A 23,520-nucleotide genomic window follows, 5' to 3' on the forward strand; every position below is an offset into this window, starting at 1 on the left:
TATGGTAAAAAATACGCTCCAATACAGGCAGGCACTCAGCTCCAGGCTTAGTGGACACAAGTCTAGACACTAGGGCCCAGAACACACAGCCATGGCTGCCCAGGCTGCTGAGCTGGACTGTTATCTCCTGGCACATACACACCACCACACTACGGCGGGAGTCCAAACAAGTGGGTGGGCAGCCAGCCATGCCAGCAGATGGGTACAGGGAAGACAGCCAAGGGACCACGTATATGCATCCAGTAAAGGTGTTCAGAACAGGAATTCCAGCTGAGAGGATCAAAACTCTGTTTCCAGCTTCGGCTAATAGCCTGTCAACTCCTGCCTTGTCTCATAAGTGGACTGGGATTCCAGAGAATTGACAGATTTTGACAGAATTCTCAATTTATCTTTTTGTAAAAAATAAATAGCATAGTCATTTGTACAAATGTCTTACTGGTACTCTCTAGAAAAGTATTTCAACTCCTCTCCATGGTTGTGTGGTCATTAAAAAAAATAGAAACAGGTCTTTTACAGAGTTCCCAGTTTCTCATTTCTTGTTAAACTGTGTAGGTGCATTCAACTTTGTATTTCAAAGTTACTTCTATTCTTAGGAAATCTGTCCAAACAGATCAATTAAAGTGAATTCCCCAAATTAAACCAATCTGCTAAATTTTGAAGATGCCCCAAAAGTCTGCTTTACAGTCTTTTAATATAAGAAAGATTCATCCAAAAAGGTACATGTTTAGTGCTTTAAACTTTTCCTTCAAAAATAACTCTAGAGCAGGGTGTGGTGGTGCAGGCAGGCCTTTAATCCTAGTAAGTGGGAGGCAGAGGCTGTAAGACTGAGGCCAGGCTGGTCTACATAGTGAGTTCCAGGCCAACTGGGGCCACAGGGAGACCCTGTCTCAAAAAAACCCAAAACAAAACAAAAAAACTTTCAGGACCAGCAAGATAGTTTAGCAGCTAAAAACACTTCCTGTGCAAGCATAATGACCTGTATTTGATCCCCAGAACACACTTCAAAAAACTAATGCAGAAGCTAGAGAGATGGCTCAGTGGTTAAAAATATGGCTGCTCTTGTAGGGGACCTGGGTTCAGTTCCCAGCACCCACATGGTGGCTAACATACTGTCTCTAACTCCAGTTCCAGGGATCCAACACCCATTTCTGGCCTCTGTGGGCATTGCACACATATGGTGTGTTTCCATATATGTAGACAAAACATTCATACACATAAAAATAAAAATAAATAAGTGGCAGGTGTGGTGGCGCACACCTTTAATCCCAGCACTCAGGAGGCAGAGACAGGCGGATCCCTGTGAGTCCAAGGCCAGCCTGGTCTACATAGTGAGTTCCAGGACAGCTGGGGCTACAGGGAGACCCTGTCTCAAAAAAGACCAAAAAATAATAATAATAAAATAAAATAAATAAAATTTAAAAAGTAAAAATAAAAAATAGATGCAAGCACCTCACATCTGTAATCCCAGCACTTCTACAAAATGAGAGGCAGAGACAGGAGCATCATTCAGAAGCCTGAGGCCCAACTAGCCTGGAACATGAAGAACAAGAGAAAAAAACCAAAGAAACCCTGCCTTGGCAAGGTAGAAGTCAAGAAATGACTCCCAAGAGTTGTCCTCTGACCTTGTGTGCCATGGCACCCCCACACACATCATACACATATACACATAATATTAATAATAATAACACTTCAAATCCTAAAAGCATATGGTGAAAACCATAAATGTGAGGAGGGCCAGACAGGAGTATCGGAGCCCCTTAGGGGCATCACTAGCACAGAGGAAATGTGTGTTTTATTTAACTTGCTTTTATTGCTTAACTTCTCATATTACTTAATTATATTGCTTACAATCTTTATGTGACATATTATACTTACTTAAAGTTCTCTGTGGCTTTTTCTCCCTAATGAGTAAAATCAAGGAATTAGACCAGCCTACTCCATCTGATACCCTATGCCCTTCTCTTCTGTATTTCTGTCTCTCCAGCTGTAAATTCATCATTTCTAATGTAAATAAATGAAATGAAGCAATACTCTTCTTCCAAAATGAAAATGAAAGTCTTGAGTAGAAGTTTCCCCAGGGCTATTGTAACCCTAGGGAAGGTAGGACAGTGAGTCCCACTCTACAAGTCCAGTTGCTCTGAATTCCTAAGCTTTCTGGAGAGAAGGGAGTCTTGATCCCAAATCTCCTAATCTCTTAAAAACCTTCCAGAAACAGGTCATCCAAACCTCTCCAAAAAAATATCTTTAAACTTGGGCCTGGAGATAGTTCAATGGTCAAGAGCACTGGCTGGTTTTTCGAAGGACCTTCGTTCAGTTCCCAGGACCCACATGGTATCTAATAACCATACATAACTCCAGTTCCAGGGGATCCAATGGAACTCTTCTGGCCTCTGTGGGCATTGCACACATAATGCACCTACATCCATGCGGGCAAAACACTTATATACATAAAATAAAAATCAATCAAAAATTTTTTTAATCTTTAAAAATTTCCTTGAAGAATAATGTAAACAGAAAAAGAGCGTGTCCTAATTGTACATCTTTGAACTCAAAATCTGAGGACAACTCCAAAGACAGCAACAGCCCAAGAAGCAGCAGGCTTCCGATACACTGCAAGACTCTGCTTCCTCCTGGTGCCTCCTCGAAAGCCCCTGTGCTCCGCCTGTGCTCCTCTCAGCAGCAGGGCCGAGTGCTACTGGCTTTGTGAACGTCACAGAATGGGACCACATAGCAGGTAAGCTTTTATATCTGTCTTCTTTCGTTCAGCAGTTGTTCATGAGATTGCCCTGTGTTGTGGCAGATAATTTACAATGCTCATTTTATTGCTGCACAGTATCGTATTTATTTGTCTAGTCCTCTATGGACAGGCTTTTGGCTAGTTCCTATTACAGACAGAATATCTATGTGTTTTCCAGCATATGACCTCTAATAGGCAAATGTATGAATCGCTTTGGGACAAATATGGAAAAGTAGATTTTCTGGGTCATTGTTTTAGTTTCTTTTCCTGTTGCTGTGATGAAATGCTCCGACAAAAGCAATCTAAGGGAAACAGGTTTCTTCCGGCTCATAGTTCAAGGTATGGTTCATCATGGTGGGGAAGTCGAGGCAGCAGGATCTTTAAGCAGCTGGTCACATTGCACCTGTAGTCCAGAAACAGAGCATGAAGGATGCTGCTGCTCAGCGTCCCTTCTCCACTTGCCAGTCCAGGATCCCAGGCAGGGAATGGCACCACTCATGGTGGGTGGTCTTCCCACCTCAATTAATGCAACCAAGAGAATCCCCCACAGGCATGCCCAGACGCCCATCTCCCTGGTGAATCTAGACTCTATCAAGTTGACAACAATAGCCATCACAGTTGGAGAGCATTTGTAAGGTTCAGCTGGAGTAGATAGTGCCAATTTTCCCAAGTAACTGTAACCAATATATGCCCCTGCCACAACTTTATAAGACCTCTTATTATCCTGCCTCCCTGCCAACAACTGATAGTATTTTTTCATTGTAGGTAGAATTCAGATGATGCATAACCAACCTTTTGAAAGTGTGCAATTCAGCAGCACTTGGTGCATTCACAGCATTGTGCCACCATCATCTCTACCCAGTTCCGAAACATTTCATCATCCCACTAGGAAGCTCTGACCATTAAAGCAATCATTACTGATTTCACACCACTTGTCCCAACCCTTGATAACCACCAATTTGCATTTATCTCTATGAACATCCATATTGTGGATATTAATATAAATGGAATCCTATAGCAAACCACCTTTCAAGATCTTACACCTAGCATAATGTTTTCCAGGTTCATTCATGTTGCACCATGTATCAATATTTTATTCATTTAATGACTGAATAATATTCCATTCTATGTATGCACCCCAGTTTGTTTATCCATGAATCCACAGATGGGCATTTTGGCCATTGTCATGCCAGGCTGTTGTGAATGATATTGCTGTGAATGTGTGTCCATGAACTTGGCTGAGTGCCTCTTTTCAGTCTTTCTGGATGTGCATCCCAGGACTAGGATTCCTTGATGGTATACTAATCTTACATTAATCTTAGCCAAAACAATGAGAAGCAATCACAATCATTTTATGTTTAATTTATTGGGAACTAACAAATTGTTTTCCACAGTAACTTAGACATTTTATAATGGTCCTGGTACAGCAATGCCCTACAGTTCTAATTGGTCTACATCCTTGGCAGAAAATAATCCTTATTACTTTGGGGCTGCTTTTTGTTTGTTTTCTTTATTCATGTGTGCTTGTGTGTGTTATGTGTTTGTGCACACGTGGAGGCTGAGGTTGATGTCCTGCATCTTCCTCTATCACTGTCCACTTTTTTTTTTTTTTTAGCTAAGTACATTAAAAAAAATATTTCTTTTTATTTTATGGGCACGAATGTTTTGCCTGCATGTCTGTGAGTGCACCATGTGCATGCAGTAAACTTAGAGGCCAGAAGGGGGTGTCTTATGGAACTGGAGGTACAGACTTGTGAGTGCCAGGAACCAAACCCAGGTTTCCTGTTGGGATTACATGTGTGTGCCACCATGCCTAGCTGTTGATCCATTTTGTATTTTTTAATTGACTATAATATTTTTATGATCTAGCAATCCCATCACTGAATATATATTCAAAGGACACAAAATCAGCATGTCAAAGAGACATCTGCTGTGCTTATTGCAGCACTATTCACAACAGCCAGGATATGGAATCAGCTGCAAATGGACAAATAGATCAAGAAATGTGGTGCATATGTTTCCACAATGCAATAATCACCGTGAAGATGCATGAGGTCCCATCGCTGGTGTGGACAATGTAGGTGGATCTGGAGGATATTAAATGAAACAAATTAGTCCCAGAAAGACAAGCACCACAAAACTGCATGATCTGACTCATGCTAAATGTAAGAAAGATTGACTTCACAGGTGCTGATCCACCTTGAATTAATGTATACGGTGTGAGGGTGAGGTTGGTGATCAGCTTCATTACAGAGCCTGTGCATCCTCAGGGGCCCAAGCATCACTGGTTGAAGAAGGGTCTTTTTCTCAGCGAATGGCTTTGGCAACCTTACTGAAAAGCAGTTGGTCCTTGATACATGGGTTCATTTCTGCTCTCAACTCTCACGCAAAGGTCAGACACCTGTCTTATCTGCCTGCCTCTGCCTTCTGGTGCTGAGATTAAAGGCATGTGACCCTATCATGGTGTTTTCTATTCCATAAAGATAGAAAATTTTTCCATTAATTTAGAACACTTTTAATTTCTCTCCATAGTTCCTTATAGGTTTTAATGTAACATTTTCCAGCATTTTTGGTTTAATATACCTAGGCATTTTTTATTCTTTTGGATGCTATTAAAAAATGGGACGGTTTTCATTACTTTTTTTTAAGTTAGTGTACAAAGTAATAGGGGTTTATGGTATCTTCAGATATATGTGCTTTGTTCTTATTCTCCTTTTGTTTGTTGGTGTTTTTATTTTTGAGAATTTCATATGTATTTTCTTTGCATTATTTCCATCCATCCAGACCCCCTGGATGGATTCTTCCCTGTCCCCTCACTCCATCCTTGTTCTTGTTTTATTCATCCCCCTCTCTGACTACCCTCCGCAATCCACCTGGCCCCACCTTGCTAATCCTCTTCCTCCAGATAGTCCTCCCTTCAGCTTTCCCCCATCACTCTCTGCCTCTTTCATTCCTCCCTACCCCTCACCCCTTAAGATGGCTTCCTCCACTTTCACGGTTCCTTTCTACTTCCATGATCCCACCCCATGTATAAATTTAAGTCTAGAGTCCATATGAGAACATGCAGTATTTGTCCTTCAGAGTCTGGCTTATTTTGCTTGCCGTAGAGGTAGCAGGCTGTACCCACTTTCCTACAAATGTCAGGATTTCATTTCTCTTTATAGGTGACAAAAATCCCATTGTGTATATGCACCACATTTTCTTTGCCTGTTCGTCTGTTGATGGACATCTAAGCTGGCTCAGTTTCCTTCCTACTGTAAATAGTGCAGCAACAAGCATGAACATGTAAGTGACTCTGTGGAGTGTTAACTTGGAGTCCTTTGAGTCTATGCACGTGGGTGGCATAGCTGGGTCACGTGGTAGGACAAGTTTTAGTTTTCTGAGTTCCATAGTGACTGCACGTTTCCATTCCCACCAGCAGTATGTAAGGAGACATGTCTCATTCTCACAGCATTTGTTGTCCTTTGTTTTCCTGGATGGTAGCCCTTCTGACAGGGCTGAGCCTGGTCCAGTCACTTTGCATTTCTCAGATGGCTAATGATGTTGAGGAATTTTTAAAACATTCATTGGACAGCTGGGTGTGGTGGCACACGCCTTTAATCCAGGCACTTGGGAGGCAGAGGCAGGCAGATCTCTGTGAGTCTGAGGCCAACCTGGTCTACATAGTGAGTTCTAGGCCAGCTGGGGCTACAAGGAAACCCTGTCTCAAAAAGACAAAAACAAAAAACAAAAACAAAAATTAATTGGCCATTTGTATTTCTTCTTCTTCTTCTCTTCCTCCTCCCTCTGCCCCTTCCCCATTCCCTTCTCCCTCATCCTCTTCCCCTCCTCCCCTCCTCCTTTTCCTCCTCCTCCTCTTTCGACTGTCTCCCCATAGCCCCAGCTCTGGAACTCAATATGTAGCTCAGGCTGGCCTCAATCTCAAAGAGATCTGCCTGCCTTCGCCTCCCAAGTGCTCTGACTAAAGGTATGTGCCACCACGCCCAGCTGTATTTCTTCTTTTGAGAACTGTGTTCAGCTCATTAGCCCATTTATTTATTTATTTATTTATTTATTTATTTATTTATTTTTACTTATTTATCTATTATTTTTCAGGGGAGAGTGCAAACGCAGTCCCTTACTACCACAATTTATGCAGTCAAGTTTCCTGAATTTGGGGAAATCGCAGGGATCAGCACATCCCAAGTGCAATGGATGAGCCTCACCCTGGGAAAACCACCTTCCTGATCATGGTGTCTCCCCTGCCAGGTAAGTGTTAGTAGCCCACTTATTAATGGGAGACGTTTGTGTTTAATTCTTATAGTTCTGTATCTAGTCTGCATATTAATGGTCAGATATGCATTTGGCAGATTCTTTTTTTCCCCCCCTCTGTGGAATTTCTCTTCATTATGGTGATTGTGTCCTTAGCTGTGGCAAAGCTTTTCAATTTCATGGAATCTTTCTTGAAATTATTTCCTCTGCTGTTGACATGTTTTTTTCCTAGCAGTTTCAAGGTTTCAGGTCTTACATTAAAATTGATGTATTTGAATTGATTTTTGTGCAGTGTGAAAGATGTGGATCTAGGTTCATTCTTCTACAGATAGGTATCCAGTTTTTCTAGCACAAGATACTGTCTTTTTTTCCATTGTATGTTATTGACACCTCTGTTGAAAACTAGGTGACTGCAGCTGTGTGGGTGTTTTTCTTGTCCCTGTGGACATGTCCGTTTTGGTGTCAGTACTTTATAGTTTTTTGTTACCATGCCTCTGTAATGTAATTTGAGATCGAGTATTGAGATCCTTTCAAGCATTGTTTTTGTTTGTTTACTTTTTGGTTTAAGATTACTTTGGTAATTTGTTTGTTCTTTTGTTTTGTTTTGTTTTGCTTTGCTTTGTTGTTTTGGGACAGTATCTCACTGTGTAGCCCCTGCTGGCCTAGAACTTGCTATGTGTACCAAGCTGGCCTCTAACTCACAGAGATCTGCCTGCCTTTGCCTCCCAAATGCTGGGATTAAAGGCGGGCACCACCATGCCCAGCCTTACTTTGGCAATTTTGACGGTTAATGTTAATTGTCAAACTTCACAAAATCTAGAATCACCTGAGAGATGGTCCTCTGGACATGCCTGTGGGGGAATGTCTTGATTATGTTAATTGAGATGGGAAGACGAACCCACTTTGGATAGTACCATTCCTTGCACAGGGGATCCTGGACTGTGTAAAAAAAGAAGAAAATGAGTTGAACAAGCGTGTGTGTATTCTTTGGTCCTTGTTTCTTGACTACACGTTCAATGTGACCAACTGCTTTAAACTCCTGCCGCCTTGATTTCTCCACCATGATGGACTGTGCCTGGGACTGAGCTGGAATACACCTGTTCTTCCCTGTTGGTTTTGTCAGAGTATTTTTCTCATGATCACAGGAAAGGAAACTAGGATGGGTCTTTTATGCTTCCATATGAATTTTAGGTTTTTTTTTTCTAGTTATATAAAGGATGTGGGATTTTATGAGGATTGCATTGGATCATTGCCTTTTGGTAAGACAGCCATTTTTATATTGATTCTGCCAACCCTTGAGCATCTTCTAGTGTCTCCTTCATTTTATGCTAGGATTTAAAAAATTTCCTCCCTGATTTCTTCAATAACACACATTCAAGGACGTCATGTTTAGTCTCCCTGTATCTGTGTAGTTTTCTTTGCTACTGATTTCTAGTTTTATTCTGCTATAATCTGATAAGACAGAAGAACTCATTTTGATTTTTGTATTTGTACTTGTTGAGACTTGCTTTGCAACCTAGAGTGTGGTCTACTTTTTTTTTTTTTTTTCAAGTAGCTTGCTAAGAAAAAAAATGAGTATTCATTGAACAGAATATTCAATCTGCATTTGCAGATTTCTGTGGTGCATTTTGCACACCTACTGGTGTGGATATCTCTTCCAGTTTTATTTCAGGACCCTCTTCTCCAGCTTCACTCAGAGAGAAGTAAACTGCTATAACATCAACAGCATCAACCTGTACACAATAGGAATGCACTTAATATTAGCAAAATCTCATGAACACATCAGTAATGACTATAAACCAGATAATGAAAAAGCTCATGCAGAATGTATGAGGAAGTTAAAATTATTCACAATAAATGTAGAAATCATAAGTGAATCAATTAAAGGAAAGAGGCAGAGAAAGGAGAAAAATACTGGAGAAGCAAGATTACATAAACAAAGAAATAAAAGAGGAATGAAGAATATTCTGGAAGAGAACAGAGCAAGAAACAGTAAAAGATGAAAAGAGAAAAACAAGTCTTCCCAGTAATAAAAAAAAAAGCTTGAAAACAAATTTAGATAAATATAAAGAATTTTTTAAAAAGCCACTAGGTTTTTTAAACCATAACAAAATACTACAAAAAAATACAGTACACAGAGGAAAAAGGGAATAAGGGGCTGTAAAAGGGAAAATAGGAAAAAGAAATGTATAAACAAAAATGGATGCATGAAAGGCCGTAAAAACTGAAAAACATGTTTTTAAGACACTATGAGGCAAAAATACCGTTAAAATGTGGTAAAACTGGGGGAAAGGAAGCCAAAAGATCATAAAGAACAAACAAATGAATGTCAGAGCGACTTCTTTTGGGGGCTCTTGAAAACTGGAGACTGCTGGTTCCCTGCGATTGACCTGGAGGCCTCTAGTCTTTCCCAGTGCTAGTGCAGGTGTTGGGCAAGCGTTTGCTGTCCACCAGAGCTGTCTTCATTTTAGAAGCTTCCTTCTTGGTGTTCAGGGGCCTCTGCTGGCCACACTTGGCTTTGCAGGGCTTCTCATCCTCCTGAGAGGCGTGGCTGATGTTTTCGCTTATCTCCCAAGTGCCTTAGGAGTGTGAGAAGCAACCACAGCATCAATCAGCATCAACCTCCTCTCAGGCAAAGGACCTGTTTTCGTCCTTTCAAGGCCTCCTAGGAATCACCTTCTTGGAGGGGGGCAGCTGTGAATGTGAAATGAGCTACTTGGGCTTGAATTTTCCGTAGGGATCCAGAACCTGAGCCCAGGTTCGAGCTGTCACACTCTAGTTTTTCACAGTTGACAAGCCTGCTCCCCGCCACCAGGACTTGGGCTTTCTTTCCCTAGGCATTTCGCTGCCTGAGTGGTCTACTCTCCCCCTGGGTTTTCGGCCCTCCTATTTTCCATAGCTACCTCCCAGGGCTGTCTCTCACTCTAGGGCTGTGGCAGATTAAATCCTGGCTCCCTGTCTCCTGGCTCGGTCCTATTCTCAAACCCCCAGGGAAGCTTAGTTTCAAGACAATAGGTTTTCATAAAGATGGCTGGAGGCCTCTGCCCTGAGGCACACTGAAGGGAATCCCTTTCCACTGTGCACTGGAAGACCCCTCTCACAGTTATAGAAGCAAAACCCCCACAAAACTCCTTAAGGGAAAACTGGTCCAGAGACTGAGAATCCCAGGCCAGGCGTTGGGTGGAGCCTTAACTTTCCAGTTTTGCCAGGGCACTAACCTAGTCATAGGACCACCCCTAGAAGGCAGGTTTGCCATAAGTCATGCAAAACAGGTGGGTAGAATGCCTAGAGAGATGATGAACATTTCCTGTCCGGAATCTGGGCCTCCTAATGCTGTACTTAAGGACCTGGCCACAGACATGAATCTTTCTATAAGTCTGCCGGCTTTACTGATTTCTTCAGAAAAAGTGTAACCTCCCTTTTTCTTCTTGCTTGCCTCTTTTCTAAGCATGCTTTTCCTAACACTGAACTGCCCCAACATTTTGGGTTTCTTTCTCTGAAGCTCCCCTCCCCTCCCTGCCTTGCAGCTGCTAGTCTACTACATGTTGACCTCCACCCTGCCCCTAAATCCACAGGGCTTTCGGGCTTTTTTCCTTCTTTCTCCTGCTCAGGGCACCTGCTGAGATTTAAAGTTTGCCTGCTCTGAGATTTGTCCTTAAATCCTAATAAAATTGTCCTAAAGCTTCAGTTTGAGTCCACTCTTAAATTCTTTTATCAGTGAGAGTAAGAACCATATAAGTGGACCCTATGTTCCTCTGTATCATCACCAAGACCCACAACTGATTTTGAGGGATGTGAGGGCTGTGGGCTGGTCTGAAGGTAGAATTCCTGGTCTCTCATTAGTAGGGCTGCCTAGCTTGCCTTCTGGAAGGACCTTCAGCCTCTGCTTTTCTACTACCCGGGAATGCTCAGGTCTTTTGCTCTGAACTTTTCGGGAATTCTGTTGCTAGCGTGGTGAATTTCTCATTCATTCTGTCTCTCATAGAGTCTATTTTCTCTTCCTTTGTCTTTAAGAAATTAAAATTTTAAAAATTTACCTTTACTTTATGTGTATGTGTTATGCCTGCATGTATGTAAGTGCGCCCGCATCGTGCAATGCCCACAGAGAACAGAAAAGTTAGGGACAGCTGTTTACCGCTGTGTGAGTGCAGGCTGAGCCGTCTCTGCAGCCCGGAATCTATTTTTTCTTATTCTGACTCTATTTCACCAGCTGGCATCTAGTCTGCCATCTTATGCAAAAGTCTGGAATAACTTTCTTAAGTCCTTTATCCGTCTGTTCACGGTTAGTTTCCACAGCTAAGTGGAGTAGCCTGCCCCTGGAGTCCTCCTGCTCATGAGGCTGAGGTCGGGGTTTGACTTGAGCTCAGGGGCTCAGGAAACTCTGGGCAACACAGCAGGACCCTATCTTAAAAAAAAAAAAAAAGAAAAGAAAAAGAAACTGTTCTGTTGATCTTATACTTTGCAACTTGGCAGAATTTGCTTATTAGCTCTAGTAGGGTTTTTTGGAGTCTTGAGAGTCTCAGCACATGCTGATGTCTTAGAGGTCATTCTACTCTTCTTTTCCAAACTTAATGCCCTTCATTTTTTTTTTTCTTGCCTAATTTCTCTGGCTAGAACTTGAAGGACACTGTTGAACAGTAGAGGTTAGAATGAACACCCTTATCTTGTTACTTAGGGGGAGGTTTTTCAGTCTTTCACCTTTGAGTCAACGTTAGCTAAGCTTTTCACAAATGCTTCTCCCTCCCCTTCCTCTGCAGGGCTGAGGATTGAACCTTGTGCATGGGAGGCAAGGGCTCTACCACTGCACTACACCCCAGTCCTACTAATTCCCTTTATCTCACTTCTGTTCCCTTCTGTTCCAAGTTTTCTAATTTTGTCATTCTTTTTTACAAAAGGGCTCTGTTAAATGTTTTTTATTTTTATATCAATTCTAACAATTGTGTGTATGTGTGTATTTTCCTTTATCCTATGAATGTGGTATTGATTTTCTTGTGTTGAACTGCCTTTGCATTCTTAGTTGAAACCTACTTGCCAGGTATGGTGACATATGTTTGGAATTCCAACACTCTGAGGCTGGGCAGGTGGATTGAGAGTCTGAAGCCAGCCTTAACCAAATAGTGAGACCCTGTCCAAAATTTAAAAAAAACAACAAAAAAAAAACAAAAAAAAACTTACTCAGAGTGTGTAATCCCTTTACCATACTGTTGGATTTGAGTTGATATTTTGTTGAATATCATTCAACATTCATAAGGAATATTGGTCTGTAGATTCCTCTCTCTGGTGTTTGTTTGGCTTAAATATCAGAGTAATACTGGCTACATAAAATGAGTTAGTGCTTCCTCTTCTATTTTCTGGAAGAATTTAAAAAGGATTTGGTGCTAATTCTTCTTTAGCTGTTTGTAGAACTAATGTGGTTTTAATTTGAAATTTCTATTGTTTAATGAAGTTGAGCATCTTTTTATAGGCTTATTGGACATTTTTACAACATCTTTGTGAAAATCTGTTCCAGTCTTTTGTCCGTTGTCCAGTTGGCATCGTGACTTTTCCTTGACTTATAGTAGTTTTTATGTATTCTGGATTTTTGATGACTCTTTTGTCAGATATAAGAATTGTTACATCTTTTTGTAGTTTCTCTCTCTCTCTCTCTCTCTCTCTCTCTCTCTCTCTCTCTCTCTCTCTCCAAGGTCTTATTTATGTATCCCAGACTGGCTTTGATCTTTTTTGTTTTTGTTTGTTTTTTTTGAGACTGGGTCTCCCTGTAGCCCCAGCTGGCCTGGAACTCATTATATAGACCAGGCTAGCCTTGAACTCACAGAGATTCCCCCGCCTCTGCCTCCTGAATGCTGGGATTAAAGGCTTGCGTTGCCACACCCAGCGAACTCTTTTTAATTTTTTAATTATTTTTTAAATTTTATGTTTATGAGTGTTTTCTGTGCATGTATGTAAGTATACCATGTCGTGCAATGTCTGTGGAGGTTAGAAAAAGGTGTCGGATCCTCTGAAGCTGGAGTTACAGACAGTTGTTAGCTACCATGTAGGAGCTGGGAACTGAACCCAGGTCCTCTGCAAGAGCAGCCAGTGCTCTTAACCTCTGAGCCATCCCTCTAGGGCCTGGCCTTGGAACTCTTGATTCTCCTGCTTCAGCTTCTCCAGTACTGGGATTGATGCCTCACCCCATCAATTCCTTTTTATTCTGTTTAAGGGTATCTTTTGATAAACAGAATTTTAAATTTTAAATAAATAGCCCTAATAAGTCTTTGCGGGGGAGGCGCGTGCTTGGTGTGGTTACTCAGTTTGTATTGTGGGTAAGCCATCTTTGCTTATTCCAATGTCACAAAGTTTTCATCAGTGTTTTTCTTTAAAGAGGACTGGTTTTTTTTACATGTAGTCTATCTGGAATTTATTTTTGTGTGGGATGTGAGATGAGAGTTAAGGAACATGTTTTCCTATCTAGATATCTAAGACAGCTAAGATATCAGCATGACTCTTTTCCTCATTTTCCTGCAGTGTCTCCTTTGTCATAAATCAGACAGTCATGTATACAGTCTGTTACTGGATTCCCTGTTGGCTGTGCTACGTAACAAGCTGCCTGTGTGCCGGCAACTATCAGGTTGTTCTAATCACTGCAGGTTTCTGAGCCCTAGTGCCTGACAGGGCCTGGTGCCTGTTGGCGAATGCCCTCCAAACATGATCTTTGAGGTTTTTGTCAGTTATCACTCACCCTTTTCATTTCCATATTAATTTTAGAATCAGTTTCTCAGTTTCTACAGAAGGAAAAAAAAAAAAAAAACCTGCTAGAGTTTTCATTGGGAGTGTGTTATTCCACTGGGCTCTGGAAGTTCAAGAAAAAAAATGATGCTTCTAGAATTTGGAGACACAATTGGAAGAAACATTATTATTCAGTAAACATTTCATCAGGGCCTGGCATTTGCTGTGTCCTCTCTAGGATGCAGCAAATTGGAAGGTGAGTTAGTGGTAAACAAGACTGTGCTGGGCACTGAAGGAGCTGGGTGTGCTGGTGCACATGGGAGGCTGATGCAGGAGGACTGGGTGTTCAAGGTCAGCCTGGGGTGCACAGCAAGACCCTGGAAAAGAAGAAGAAAATGGCTCAAGGGCGGCTTCACCATTTCCTGAATTTGACACCAAGAATTTCAGCAGAATTGATGGGTGTGTATAGGTTCCTGTTTACTCTTGACAGTTTTATAGTGGGTGATATTAGACACCTGCAAGACATTTTATGGTTATCTCTCAATGTTCTCCTAATGACACTGGGTACTTTCTTAGTAAATTTTGCTTAGGAAACAGCAACTCAGCGGCTACTGGGTTTTTAGCCTGTGTCACTGAGCACTTTACAGATCATCTTATTTAACTCTCACGATAACCTCACCCAACAAGGAAATAAATATTATGCCTATTTTTTTTAACAGATGAGGAAATTGAGACTTAAGGAAGTTAAATTATTTTCCCTAAGATCACACAGGCCAGTTTTCTTAACCATTAAAAAAAATCAAAGCTAGAAATTATATAAATTACTTCTCCCTATTTTTTTTAAGTTCCCTATGGTTTTTTAAAATTTTATGTGTATGAATGTTTTACCTACATGTATGTAAGTGCACCTGTGTCATGCAAATCCAGTGGAGGCCAGCAGTCGGCATCAGATCCCCAGGAACTAGATTTTAGACACTTGTTATCTGCCATGTGGGTGCTGGGAATTGAACCTGGGTCCTCTGCAAGAGCAGCCATTGACCCATCTCTCCAGCCCCACCTCCCTATGATTTAACATCAACAGTTCAAGAAGGTTATCACATTGTTTCCTGAGGCAAATATTATTAGCTACTAAGGAAAAATGGGGTTGCTACTAAATAAAGTGTAAGGAAATTTATTTAAAAGATTTATGTATTGCAGGGCATGGTGGTGCATCCTTTAAACCCAACACTTAGGGAGAGAGAGGTAGGTAAACTCTGAGTTTGAGGCCAGCTTGCTTTACATAGAGAGCTCCAGGCCCACCAGAACTACATAGTGAGCCTCTGTTTCAAAAAACAAACAAAAAGACAGAAACAAAACAAAAGGTGGGGGAAGGGCTAGAGAGCTGGTGCAGTGGTTAAGAGCAACAGCTGCTGTTCCAGAGGACCAGGGTTCAAGTCCCAGCACCATATGGTGGTTTACAGCTATCCATAACTCCAGTTCTGGAGGATCAACACCCTTTTCTGTCCTCCATTAGCACTACATGCATGTCGTACACTTACATACAAGCATAGTGGTTTACAGCTATCCATACTCCAGTTCTGGGGGATCCAACACCCTCTTCTGTCCTCCATGAGCATTGCATGCATGTAGTACACTTACATACAAGCAGACAAAACACTCATATACAGTGTTTAGTTTTTAAAAAGATTTATAGGCCAGGAATGGTGGAACACACTTTTAATCCCAGCACCCAGGAGGTAGAGGCCAGCCTGGCCTACATAGTGAGTTCCAGGCTCTCTGGGGTTTCAGGGAGACCCTGTCTTAACAATTAAAAATAAAATAAAAAGATTATGCGTATGTGTGTGTTTATGCTACAGGTGCCAGAAGAGAGCTAGACTTACAGCCAGGTATGAGCTACTGGGCACTGGGAATTGAACTCAAGTCCTCTGCAAGAGCAGCCAGTGCTCTTAACTGCTGAGTCATCTCCCCAGTCCCCAAGGAAGAATTCTTGAGAAAATACCAGGTCACCTCCTCCTACTACTACCTTGGCATTGTAAAATCCTGTGTAGACATTACCAGTAAGGGCTTGTGTGTCTGAGTTATTCCTTAGGAATATGAATGTCAACCAGGTGCACACCTAGAGAAGGCAAAGAGAATACAGAACACAGCAGATGAGGGCAATCAACACCCATCTTTGCTTGTAATTTGTGAAATAATTGAAGACTATTTTCTTCTCTACCTACTCAGGTAATAACTACATGTTTCCCCTTCCCCCAATTCTCATTTCCCTACTATTTTATATAAATTAGCCTGGTGATTAATTTTACAAGTTTCACCAGAGATTCCTGAGTGTTGCGATGGGAAGATGAGAGTGCACATGCTGCTGAGACTCAAGCTTGAACTGTGTGCACTTAGGGATGCATTGCCAGGTCAACCACTTTGGGAAAGGACATTGTAGTCATTACTTTGCTGCTTCTGTTTCTGCTTTTGACAAAATAATTGACAGAAGCAACTTAAGAAAGGAAGGGTTTATTTTGGCTCACAGTTGACAGTTCATCATGAGGAAAAAGTCATGGCAGTAAGACTGTGAGGCAGCTGGTCACCTGTGTCCACAGCCAGGGTGGGAGACAAATGCTGGTGCTCAGTTCACTTTCTCCTTTTTATTTAGTCCAGGACTCTAGCCCAGAGATGGTGCTGACCACGTTCAGAGTGGGTCTTTCCTCCTAGGTAAACCTTTTTGGAAAAGTTTAACCCCCAAGGGTTGTCTCCTGTCAAGTTGACAATCAAGGCTGACTACCACAGAAGCAAACACATTTTCCATTGTTCTGTAGCTTATTCATCATGTCAGAAAGACCACTTTCATTTTAAGACTTTGTCTTAGTTACTTTTCTGTTGCTGTGATAGAATCTCTGACCAAAGCAACTTATAGAAGGATGAGTGCATTTGAGCATATGGTTCCAAAGGTGCAAGAGTCAATCCATTGTGGCAGGAGGCATGATGTCAGAGGTGACTGGAGCAGGAGCAGAAGCTAAGCTCTCACATCTTCAAGCAAGCGCAGGAAGCAAGCGAGCAAGTAAAGATCCAGCAAGGCTTAAGAATCTAAGCCTACCACCAGTGATGTGCTTCCTTCAGCATGGCCACACCTTCTAAGACCTCCCAAAACAGCACCACCAACTGGGGACAAAATGTCCAAATACTTGGAGCCTATGGGGGACATTCTCATTCAAACCATCACAAGATTCTTTCTCCTCCTTCTTTCTTGAAACTATCCTCTTTTCATCATTTCTTCCTCCCATTTTTGAAAGTTTATGTATGGGAAGAAGATTGTATACTGATATTAGGCAATCAAAGGTGTGAAACACACAACTGCACAACTTGGTTTTCTTTTTTGATGTCCAGTAACTGATCTCATTTTCTATACCTGGAAAACTTCCCTCATGAGGCAGTGCCTGCTGTCTAGTAAGCTGAAAATGTGGAATTTTTTTTTCAGACTCACTGTACTTAAATGAGATCCGTCAATGTGATAGATGTATTTACCAATCAAAAGTCTTGGGAACTAGCAACACAAAGACACAGGAGTCATGGCACTCTGGTGACAGGGGCCACCTGTGGATGCTTTTGGAGCTGTAAAAGTAGAAGTACCCTCCTGTGCCCAGTTAGTACTATGCCCAGACACCTGCTTGGCTGCCCCTGTGCTGTCTTCCCAAAGGAGTGCTGGGGACAGTTTGAACCGCAATTTCCGCCTACGTGCCTCCAATGCACTGGTATACTAGAGCCAACTGTATCCACTTGCGTAAGCTGGCTGCTAAATTTTGAGAAATTTTGTGAAATATTCAATAAATGTAATTCTAAAACCTAAGTTATATAAGCATTGTTTACGTCTGTTGTATCTTTTTTTTTTTTTGGTTTTTTAAAGACAGAGTCTCCCTGTAGCCCCAGCTCGCCTGGAACTCGCAATATAGACCAGGCTGGCCTTGAACTCACAGAGATCTGCCTGACTCTGCCTCCCAAGTGCTGGGATTAAAGACATACACCACCACGCTGGGCTACATGTGTTGTATCTTTATGATAGACCTTTTCCCAAAACCATGTTCAGTGGTATCATCAGGATAACATTAGGATCTTAAGACTGGAAATGGTTGGAATATTTACACCCTAGAAATTAGTAAATACCAGAAATCAGGACTTACTATTTTGCTAATAATCTAGAGACTCAGGTCTTCAACCATTACTATAACAGTACAAATATTAAGATACATTTTATCTGGAGAGTTAGTCTTACTACCTAAGTGAGCCTCATATCATGATTCTTTAAAAGATTCTGAAAGCAACCTATTATTCTTTAAAAACATTTTTTTTTCTGGGGTTAGGAATGTAGCTCAGCTGGTAGAAAGCTTGCTTAGCAAGCATGAAGACCTGGGTTCAGTTTCTAGCAGTTCATAAATTGGGTGTGGTGACTGACTCACATCTGTAATCCCAGCACTCCAGAGGTAGAGGCAGAAAGATCAGATGTTCAAGCTCCTCTGTTCTACTTTCATCTGTGTTGCTTTGATAAAACACCTGATAAAAAGCAAGCCAGAGGAGAAAGGGTTCACTCTAGCTCAGGATTCTGATAGACTCTGGCTACAATCTGTCACCGCAGGAAAGTCAAGGGAACAGGAATTCAAACAGCTAGTGACAACATATCATTGTCAGGAGCAGAGAGAACTGAATGCATGCTGCTTACTTGTTTGCGCTCATTCAGTTTCTCCACTTTTACACATTTCAGGAAGCCCTGCCCAGCAATGGTGTCATTCAGTCTTCCTGTATCAATCTATTTCATAAAGACAATCCCCAGGGACATGCTCACAGGTCTACCCACTGTAGACAGTCTCTCACTGACTCTCTTCTAATTCTAGATTGTGTCAAACTGGCAGTTCAAGTTAACCTTTACATTGTTCTTAGCTACGTGGTGAGTCTGAGGCCAGCCCTGGCTTCAGACAGCATGAGGCCCTGTCTCAATAACACAGAAACAAGGTCTGGAGAGATGGCTCGGTGACTGAGAGCACTGGCTGCTCTTGCAGAGGACCCAGGTTCAGTTTCTAGCACCCACATGTCAGCTAGCAACCATCTGTAACTCCAGTTCCAGGAGATCTGACTCCCTCTTCTGGCCTCTGCAGGTTTCCCTGCACTTGGTGTGCTTACATGCATGCAGACAGAAATTACTCACACATAAATTTAATTAATTAAAACAGAAAAAATAATTCTAAGTAAATCACTCACAGCAGATTTCTAAGAACAAAAAAGTATTCAGTACACTACACCATTTGTAATGAAATAAGGATCCTTTTAATAATATATGAAGAATATTGGGGCTGGAGAGATGGCTCAGTGGTTAAGCTCACTGGCTGTCGGTAAGCAGCATTTCTCCATAGTCTGTGCTTGAGCTCCTGCCTCCAGGTTCCAGCTCTGAGTTCCTGCTTGGGCTTCTCTTGATAAAGGAGTGGGCTGTAAGCAAAATAAACCCTTTTCTCCCCACCCCACCCCCCCCAAAAAAAGAAAAAAAAAGCACTGGTTGTTCTTGCAGAGGACCTGGGTTTGATTCCTAGCACCCACATGACAGCTGACAGACCTCTCTATCTCCAGCTCCAGGGGATCCAATACCCTCTTTCAATCTCCATGGGCATTGCACAACATCAGTGCACTTACACATATGCAGGCAATACACTCATACACATAAAAGGTATCCTTATGATAAACAATAGTTACTTTTCTCGTTGCTGTACAAATACTTGACGAAAACAACTTAAGGAAGAAAGGGTTCATTTTCGCTCACAATTTGAGGGTAGAGTCCAACATGGTGGGGAAGTCATGGTAGCTAGTGTGTGAGGCTCTAGTTGGTGAGCAAGAGGAATGCTCGTACTCAGGTCACTTTCTCCTTTCCATTCAATCCAGACTAGATGATGGAATGGCACTGTCCTCATTCAAGGTGGATTTTCCTTGGTCTGATAAGTCTTTCTGGAAACATGCTCACAGCCACACCTAGTGGTGTGTTCCATGGTAATTCTTAATCCAGTCAAGTTGACAGTGAAGACTAACTTCTTTTTTTAATATTTTATTTATTATTTTTATTTTATGTGCATGAATGTTATACCCGATGTAGGTAAGTGCCACCCATGTTGTGCAATGCCTGGGGAGGACAGAAGAGGCTGTTGGATCCCCTGGAACTGGAGTTATGGACAGTTGTTAGCTGCCATGTGGGTGCTGGGATTCATAACCCAGGTCTTCTGCAAGAATAGTCAGTGTTCTTAACTGCTGATCCATCTCTCCAGCCTTAAAGACTAACTTCTTCTTGGAGGGTATTAGGGAGGAAAAGTGAGACAGGGTCTCACATAGTTCAGGCTAGCCTCAAACTATTTAGTTAAAGATAACTCCTGATCCTACTGGTTCTACCTCCCAAATGCTGGAATCACAGGCATGCAACACCAAACTAGTTTAGTATCCTAATTTTCATTCAAAGCTTAACCTAAGTTTGTAACAAAAATACTCCAACTGAGGGCTGGAGAGATGGCCCAGTTGTAAAGAGCTTACTGCACAAGCATGAGGGCCTGAGTTTGGATCTCCAGCACTCACATAAAAACTATGTATAGCATACATCTCAAAGTACAGAGGCAAGGGATCCCTGGAGCTCATTTACTAACCAGGCTAGCCAAATTGGTAAGCTCCAGGTTCATTGACAGCTCCTGTCTCAAAAAATAAGGTAGAGAACCCATTGAGAAAGACACTTGAGCTTGACCTCTCACCTCCACACACAAGAACACACACATACGTGCACATTTTTGCAAATGTACGTATGTGAACACATATACACTACATACATACACACACATAGACACACACATACAAAAGAAAGAAAATATTCCAACTTTTTGAACAGTAGTTCAATTCTTATTTAAATTGATCTTTTTATATTGTTCTAATTGATCTTTTCCTTATAACATAGGCCTAGTGTCCACAAATCTAACTTTATATTCTTTTAAATATTTTTTTTAATTTATTTTTATAGCTGGGTGTGGTGGTGCATGCCTTTAATCCCAATACTTGGGAGGCAGAGGCAGGTGAATCTCTCTGAGTTCAAGGCCAGCCTGGTCTACATTTCATGTTCCAGGCCAGCTGGGGATACAGGGAGACCTTGTCTCAAAAAGTCCAAAATAAATAAATAAACTTTATATTTAGGTGTATGAATATTTTGTCTGCATGCATGTAAGTGCACCTGTGTCATGCAATTCCCACAGAGGCCAGAAGAGGGAATCTAATCTCCAAGAACTGGGGTTATGGACAGCTTTTAGCTACCATGTGCTGGGAACCGAACCTGGATTCTCTACAAGAACAGCCAGTACTCTTAGTTACTGAGCTATCTCTCTAGCCCCTTTAAGTTTATATTTTAACACAAGACCATTCTGCATACTTTTTGAGAAACTGAACCCATAAGTAGCAAACATTTATTGAACAGCTGTTGTTTGTAATGTGCTGTAATAGAAGCTGCTAGAGGATAAATCTGTTAAGTTTGGTCCTTGAAGAGCTTTATTGTTCAGTATGGATGATGACATGTCCAGTGACTGCAATTCAAATTAATGTGTTAGGAAACACAAAGGAGCTTCAAATTTACCAATGCAATAAGGTAGCAACTAAGCGATTATACCATTGATAACCATAAGCCAAGCTTAATAAGAGTCATCTAAATAAAGCACTATCAACTTTTTTTCAATATAGAAGAAAGACTGATACAAGCTTGTACAAGACAGACCTGAGCTTGAGAGCCCTCAAGACAGTGCTGTGTGTACCAGTTCACAGTTCAATCAGGGAGACATAATTTACTGGGAGTGATATGAAAAGACAGATGCATACAGGAATCAGACTTTCTGCACTGTGGGAAATATTGATAAGGTCTATGAAGGAAGAAAGACTTGGAGGACCAGATAAAGTCACTAACCTGGGAACAAGCCTCAAGTCACTGAGGATAAGTAGGAAGGTAAGGTTTTAGTAAGGACAGCTGGGCCTGGGGTTTGGGAAGCAGGCATCTACCTGCTTAACTCTGGGCAGTGCTTTAATACTATCTCTTGGGTCATCTGACTTGGCCCAAGAATAAGGGCACCCAAAGGAGGAGATGGTCAGGGGCTGAGTGGGCTGTGGACCCCAGTATTGCCTCACATCAGCAAGATCAGCCAGGAGATCAGCAACATCATGACTTCATGTGAAATGGCTGTTTCTGCACATCTCAATCTTAAATCTTACAGATATGTCTCTGGCCAACTTCAAATAAGAGCCTGTCTTGGTTGCTTTTCTCATTGCTGTTATAAAATGCCTAGCAAAAATAACCTAAGGAAGGGAAGGTTTGTTTTCTGTTCCCAGTTCAAGGGTACAGTCCAGCACAGTGGCAGGAGCTTGAGGTAGCTGGTCACACTGCATCCACAGTCAGGAAGCAGAGGGAAGAAAGCTCACGCTCAGCTTGCTTTCTCCTTCTTTTCAGTCCAAAGTCCCAGCCCCCAGTTAAGATGGGTCTTTCTATGTCAGTAAACCTAATCTAGATCATCTCCACAAATGCCCAGAGGTTTGTTTTCTGTGTGATTCTAGAGCCTGTCAGGTTGACAGGATTAACCAGCACAGAGCCATTCCTAGAACTCTGGAAAACAGCATTCTAGCTCAGCCAGCATTCCCAGTATATAGGAAGTACACTGTTACCTGAAGTAACAGACTAACACTCTTAACCTCAGTTTCCTTATTTGTGAAAAAGAAGTAATGGTGCCTGGAGAGTTGTTGGGAGGCTATATGTCTTAAAGTTCATAGTATCTGTAATATTCATCTCATAAAACAAATTTATTTAAAGTCTTTATCATCAGCTTTATGGCCTTTCCTTTATTTTTTCAAATTTTCTTCTTTTATTAAGATTATTATGACTGCCCCGGGCATGGTGGCATCTTTAATCCTAGTACTTGGGAGGCAGAGACTGGTGACTCTTTAGGAGATTGAGGCCAGAGAAGTCTACACATTGAGTTCCAAGCCAGCCAGGGCTACAAAATGAGATCTTGTCTCAAAAAACCAAACCAAACCAACCACCTGTTTCCCCATACAGAATACAGACCAGGTGTGCAGGGTCTAAAGTGAATATATTTGGGAATACTGTTTTTTTGTTTGTTTGTTTGTTTTAGTTGGCTATTCTAGAACTCACTATGTAACCCCACATTGGCCTGAAACTCATGGTAATTCTCCTTCTTCAGTTTCCTAAATGCTGGGATTAGAAATACCTTTTAATATTATTCACAGAAATAAGTCAAATCTCTGTACTTTATAAAATAAAACAAAAATGGTTAGCACCAAACATGAATGTGGTTAATATCTATATTTATAACCCTAAACTTGAAAATAGGCATATGATTTGAAGATGATGAGCCAGGGAATTATGTCCACTTTCACTGTTCCTGCTCGATACCATACATCTTTGCCGGTGCATTAAAATATGAACAATAGATAAAAAGCATACAGATTAGAAAGGAAGAAATAAAGTTATATTTGTTAAAGACATAATTACACAGAAAAAAAAAACCCAGATTCTATAAAAACTACTGAAATTAGTAAATTAATTCTAGTGAGGGTATAAGGTCATTAAACAAAACCAGGCAAGGTGGTTCATGTCTATAATTCCAGGACTCAGGAGATCGAGGCAGAGTGCTGCAAGTTCAAGGCCAGCCTGGGCTATATAGTGAATTCCAGTCTAGCTTGAACTACACGATGAGATGAGACTCTGTTTAAAAACGAATCAATATGCAAAATAAAACCCCTTTAGGCTTTTGTTGTTGTTTATAAAT

The 23,520-nt window shown here is 41.4% G+C and overlaps 1 non-coding gene across 1 annotated transcript; it reads right to left on the reverse strand.

The window, feature by feature from the left end:
* Positions 1-6,829: 6,829 nt before the first annotated feature.
* LOC115070140 lies at positions 6,830-6,993 on the reverse strand. The gene has a single exon (XR_003849347.1). It is a non-coding gene; the product is annotated as a U1 spliceosomal RNA (small nuclear RNA).
* Positions 6,994-23,520: the final 16,527 nt, after the last annotated feature.

Source organism: Nannospalax galili, unplaced genomic scaffold, assembly GCF_000622305.1.
Source record: "Nannospalax galili isolate Female #2095 unplaced genomic scaffold, S.galili_v1.0 scaffold14, whole genome shotgun sequence".
Classification (NCBI taxonomy): domain Eukaryota; kingdom Metazoa; phylum Chordata; class Mammalia; order Rodentia; family Spalacidae; genus Nannospalax; species Nannospalax galili.